Raw genomic sequence first — 6,289 nt, 5'->3', positions numbered from 1 at the left:
CATAAATATGCAAATTACCCTTATGGGCCGCTAAAATTAGTACAATACACCTTGGGCCGGGGAGAACTTTGCATTTAAATCAATTTTAGACGAATCCCGAGGGAACACTTCGCGAATGTACCTTGTAAGTCATTGGTGAAAACATAGTATAGGACACTCAGTATAATATATTGCTCGATTGTAACAAAATTTGCACCACCAGATCTAAATATTGCGTGTTGATCTTAGTGTGAAAATCCTATCACACCGGCCACCGTGAACGAGAGGATGAGCGTAGTGTCTGTGGAGAGCACATGCTGCTAATACCATGAAGATTGTCATTCAACAAGATTAGTACAGTTAAGTGTGGATCATATTGTTTGTCTCCAGTTGCAGGCCAACACCAACGAACCCCTATTATATTTGGTCTAGGAATTAATTCGTGCGGGTGGACAAGAGATGGCGCAACGAACGGAGCGTCCCACAGTTCCGTGTATCCACACATGTGTTGCAAGCCCCTGTCATCGCGTATCGTTCGCAGTATAGGGCAGTGGATTAAAGCGTCAACAACACCAGTTTGTAGTTAAGTGAACATGGCGCAATTTGTGCCTGATAAAGTGTTTTTGCGGGGTGTCCTGCTGCATTACTTTAACATGCAGAAAAGTGCGACTCAAAGTCATCGTATTTTGGTGGAAGTGTATGGTGACCATGCTCTAGCTGAGCGAACGTGTCAGAAGTGGTTTGCACGGTTTAGAAGTGGTGATTTCGGCTTGGCAGACCAAGAGCGAGCTGGACAGCCAAAAAAATTTCAAGACGAAGATTTGACAGCATTGCTCGAGCAGGATTCGTGTCAAACGCAGGAACAACTTGCAGCAGCATTAGGCGTTGATCAAACAACAGTCTCCAAACGCTTGAAAGCCATAGGAATGATTCAAAAGATGTCACATTGGGTTCCACATGAATTGAAAGACAGAGACGTTGAAAGACGAAAAACCATTTGCGAATTGCTGCTTCAACGACAGAGCAGAAAGGGGTTTCTGCATCGAATTATTACGGGTGATGAGAAGTGGATCCATTACGAGAACCCTAAACGAAAAAAGGCCTGGGTGAAACCAGGTGAACCAGGTCCATCACAACCAAAACGAGATATTCACTGTGCAAAGGTTATGCTGTGCATATGGTGGGATATGAAAGGTGTGGTGTACTATGAGCTGCTGCAACCGGGTGAAACTATGAATGGAGAACGTTATCGACGACAATTAATGCGTTTGAAGCAAGCTCTGGCCAGAACACGACCAGAATGGGAGAACAGACATGATAAACTTATTGTTCAACATGATAACGCTCGCCCACATGTCGCAAAACCGGTCAAAACCTATTTAGAAAATGTCGGATGGGAAGTTTTACCCCACCCGCCGTATTCACCAGACGTTGCTCCTTCGGACTACTACTTGTTCGATTGCATGAACAACGATTTGATTGGACAGCGGTTTACTTCTTCAGAATATATCGAAACATGGGTCTCTGACTGGATCGCTTCCAAGGATGAGGACTTCTTTCGCCACGGAATCCGTACATTGCCTGACAGATGGGCGAAAGTGGTGGCTAGCGATGGACAATATTTTTCTTAAGGTATTTATGTATTTTGTGTTTGTACTACAGCTTCAATGTGTGCGTACCAACCGCACGAATTAATTCCTAGACCAAATACAAGTAAGTATCTTTAAAGTTACCGTATACTTAAGCAAAGGTCGTTTTTTGCACTACCTTTCGCATGTCATATTAGTCATCCATCGGTGGTATACACGAGAGACAGTGTTCTTGTACCTGATGTGCTCTCTTCAGTACCTCCGCGACATACCTACGAGTTTCTGGACAGAAGGATAATTCGGGTGCCCTAACTGATGACGATGACCATCAGCATAATCAGTGCCATCATAGTTCACCAAACTCAAAACGCAGTGAGCTCACCACAAAAATAATAATAATAATAATAAAATGATTGTTGAAGATAATCAACAATCCATTGTTTCTTCACGATTACTCCTGTCATCTTCTCATCACCAAGAATGTTTATGTTTGTGTCGGGAGAGATTGCAGTGAGAAGTCAAATGAAGGGTACAGTCTTTCACTGTCTTGCCCTTCGTCAGCTGTTGTCTCATACTTCATGTTGTAGACGTCTTACAAATGTCATTTCTATCCTAGTTCATGGTACATGCACAAAACAGCTTCCGGCAGGTTTCATAAGGATAGTTGACAACGCACAACCCCATTTCATGACCAGATTCAGATTTCTATACCACCTCTCCTGGGAGAGAAACGGATCCTGAATCTAGTTTGGCCCAGTAAAAATCGTCGTCACAACAGTGACTTGCCACGGAAAGAAAAGCAATTTCCAGTACTTAGTGGACCCAAAGCAAAAACAAACGAATAGGAATCACATCGCATGCCCTTTTTCCATGACGAACTCAATTTGCACTAAGAATTCTCATTAAAACAAACAATAAATTAATTTTGCAAAACGTACATGCATAACAAATTGTATTGAGAACTATTTCTAATTTAAGAAAAGTAACATACTGCAATTGAACGTAATGTACTAGATCAACATCAATCATAAACTGTTCAGAATGCTTTGCAAATCTCTTTTAGTTATTACACGAGGTAAGTACCCACATATTTCCACTTACCAGCTTTACACAAAATCAATAAACGCGTACAACAATTTTGGTACGTTTTCAAAATATATTCTGCATTAAGAATAGTTCTCACACGCTACAAGAAATAGGATTTTAGAAATTTTCTTACATAATCCAATCTTAGCTGTACTACCATCTATGATACCGCACCCCTATTTGCAGGCATATGGACAGAAATTTATTTCGGTGAGATCCAAAGTTTCTCCGGGGGGTCCAATTTCAATACGAGAATAAATTATATTAAAATTTGTAAAATTATACTAAATTTACAGAATAGTAGGGAATTTGGGAGATCCGGACCCGCAAGACCCACGCCCTGGATACGTTCTAAGCTACTTGGTAAGTTCAAAATGCTCCCAAATTAGTTTTCTGTTCAGATCTAGAATGTTCTTCGAAATTTCAGACGAATCTATTTTTGCTTCTTCACCTTTAAACTTCGCAGCATCTAACTCGTCTCCTGTTGATAAATTCCAATATTATTATGGAATGAGGCCCGTATTATGCGGCCTAGGAACCAACAGAACATTCATTTCCCGTTATATATGCTTAGTTAGCACAAGATTGTGCTCTGAGTTTTTTTTCTTTTAATATAACCATTGGGGTTCATCATAGCCTACTGCTAAAAATTTAGAAGTTTCTATTCATATTGATAATGGAATAGCCTCTTTGTCTTGGTATAGCAATTACTTTAGTAGTATCATTAATTGTAGTCTTTCTCTAACTCTCTTGTTTCCTTCCACCATACCACGGCACTTAGAAGACAACTTTTGTATAAGTAACTGAATATGACCCGTCTTAACCGAGCTGGTAACACACTTTTCACACTTGGTACGCATGGTTCCGATCAAGATTTTTCGGTGCTGAGGCAAGTTAGGATTATTTACAAAAAGAATTAACGAATTCCAGTTCAGAATGCTAGAAAATAACGGCACATTTAGTAAGAACTCGATTTTATTCATATAAAAATATTTTCCAAAGGAACTGTACTTTCACAATCTCCTGAATAGATTGCCTGCTGCATGATTCTTCGGGCCTTAAAACCTGTTGTGATGATGAACTAAGAAAAACATTAAATAATATTTAATATTTGCACATATCTGACCGATATTTTTACATTTAAAATTCTTGTTTCTATTTCTGCATCAGTGAAAGTTGATTTCTGATTATTCGCTTGGCAAAAGAACGGAAAGATCAAAGAGGCTGGCAAGGTGATTAAAGTTTTGATTGTCTTTGAAGCTTAAAATAGTAATTGAATGCTTGAACTATAAACCAGGGTCCTCAAGCCTTCGAACCAGAAAGCTTTTCGACAAACATGAAATGTGCCCTGAGATACCAAAATAGAATGAAATTTAATCAAGTTATCTGTAAACGTAAACGATTAATGCAAACATTAACTAATCTCCTTACAAGTTAGGTTTGTTTTGTCTTCATGTCTCTTGTATTGTTACACTCACATGTTTGCTGAAAACATATTTAGAGATTGACAGGATGGTGGAGAAGCGTTGATGCTAAAGGAGTTGTAGAGTGGGCGACAATTTTTGCTTCTTCCCTAGTGTAGAGCACGAACTTTGACGCCACGAGAGTATGCATCATAGAAAGAAACTCAAAAGGCGAAGGTGACACAATACAGGAGTTAAAATATGGATTTTAAGATGACAGCTTCACAAGTTTAAACCTAAAGTATTCAATTTGAGGGCCTGATAAACTCTCCCTATGATAATTTAGTTTCTATGGTATCTTTTCTTCTTTTGATAGGTATGGAATACAATAATTGCTTCGGACACGACAATTATAGGACAAATTCGTAGTGCCTAAGCTCACTCTAAAGAAAAGATTTATTACGTATTTTTAAAGCTGAGAAATAAAGAGAGTAGAGAGTACTTTATTAATAATCAACAGAAATAGATAAAAATTCTATACATGTTAATCTATGATTGTTTCGAAAAACTATCGAAAAGATGCTATATGTTCGGCAAATAAAAAAAGTAGCCCGAGTCGTAAGTGGGACAAGTTCCCCCTTGGCTACGGCATTGCATTTGTTTTCCTGCTTATTTACTTCTTCCATATAAGTACTTTCAGCCTTGACTCTTTTTTTTTTCTTACACAACTTATTTGAGGGGATGCGTTCTGTTTGCTCCTCTGCTAGCGACGTCCGTGTTTCAAATTAATCCCTTAGAGTTAACACCCTTCTTTAGTACCGAGACTAAATGAAGAATGAAGTGTGAACCTACAGCTCAGAATGTGATTCGGGCCACGAAGCGAAGCAGGGTACCCTGCGTCGGGGGCGCGTGTGATAACCGTATAGCCAGGAAGGAACCTTGGAAAAGGTAAGATATTTCAACTATGTTAATTACCATTTTAAAACTGTTTAGTTTGATATAAGATGGAAGACGATCAGTGCATGAACTATTGGAAAAATGGTTGAGAAAATCCTTTTATATTACAGATAATAATTTATTTCAACCCATACTCAATGTTACAAGTTATACAACTCATATATATATATATATATATATATATATATATATATATATATATATATATATATATATATATATATATATATATATATATATATATCAATTTATTGACTAAACCAGTGATGAACAACCTACGGTCCCCTGAAAGGATTTGATTTCAAGTCCGGTGAATGAAAAGAATAGGGTTACTAGACGTCCTTTTCTAACCGGATCTCCTGTTTTTCGGGGCCTAAAAATGGTCTGTTTTTTTTTGGGGGGGGGGGCAGGGGTACAGACTACTGCTCCAACTTGTACCATTGTTACCTTTTATAAATTACATTAATCCACTTAAAGTTTTATTTTCCTTCTCTTGGGTCATTTTTTCCTTCTTCCCTTGGGCCACTCCTAAAAAAGGTTTGCCCATCACTTAATTTAAACTATAAAAAATTGAAATTAGAAATGCAGGTAAACTAGATTTATATGAAGATTTCTAAACATTATAGGCTCTATTTGCTAATAGAAGCACTGATGCATGTAATTATGTAAATACTGTACGTTAAAAACCGGAAATTAATGAACTAATTAATGTCTTGTAAGTACAACTCGTTTCGCAACGTTTGTTTGCAATTTGTCTTATATGGATGGATAAAAAAAAAAAAAAAAAACTGTTCCTACTATGTTATCAATTTATTTTACAATCACATTGACTCTTGAACTTACGCGGCATTACGTTCAATACTATTATCACGTGTTGTTCGTTTGGCTGTGATAAATTTATGATTTAACATGTAGAGAGCGTTTTCTTCTCAACTAAGAAATAGCAAACTCATTAGCCTATTATGCAGGAACTAAACCAGTCTTCGTTTTTTTTTTTTTTTTTTCATTTTCCAACATTTAAATATTCCAAGTTTCGAAATTATTCATGTTTCTCCTTTATAATAATAATAATAATAATAATAATAAAGTAAAGAGAAGAAAGAAGATGCTAAGAATTTGTTAAAAATATCATGCGAAAGTACTAATGAATTTAAGTTTTCAAGTTAACATCAAAGATTTTTAATTGGACTTGCCTCAAAGTAACCAACAAAGGAAATCCTCTCCTCAATCCCAATGGAGGTATTAATTTTAATTGGTCCAATATTTTTGTCTTTC

This window comes from Thermobia domestica, chromosome 2 (genome assembly GCF_964235325.1).
Source record: "Thermobia domestica chromosome 2, izTheDome1.hap1.1, whole genome shotgun sequence".
Classification (NCBI taxonomy): domain Eukaryota; kingdom Metazoa; phylum Arthropoda; class Insecta; order Zygentoma; family Lepismatidae; genus Thermobia; species Thermobia domestica.
This window is presented reverse-complemented; position numbering follows the sequence as displayed.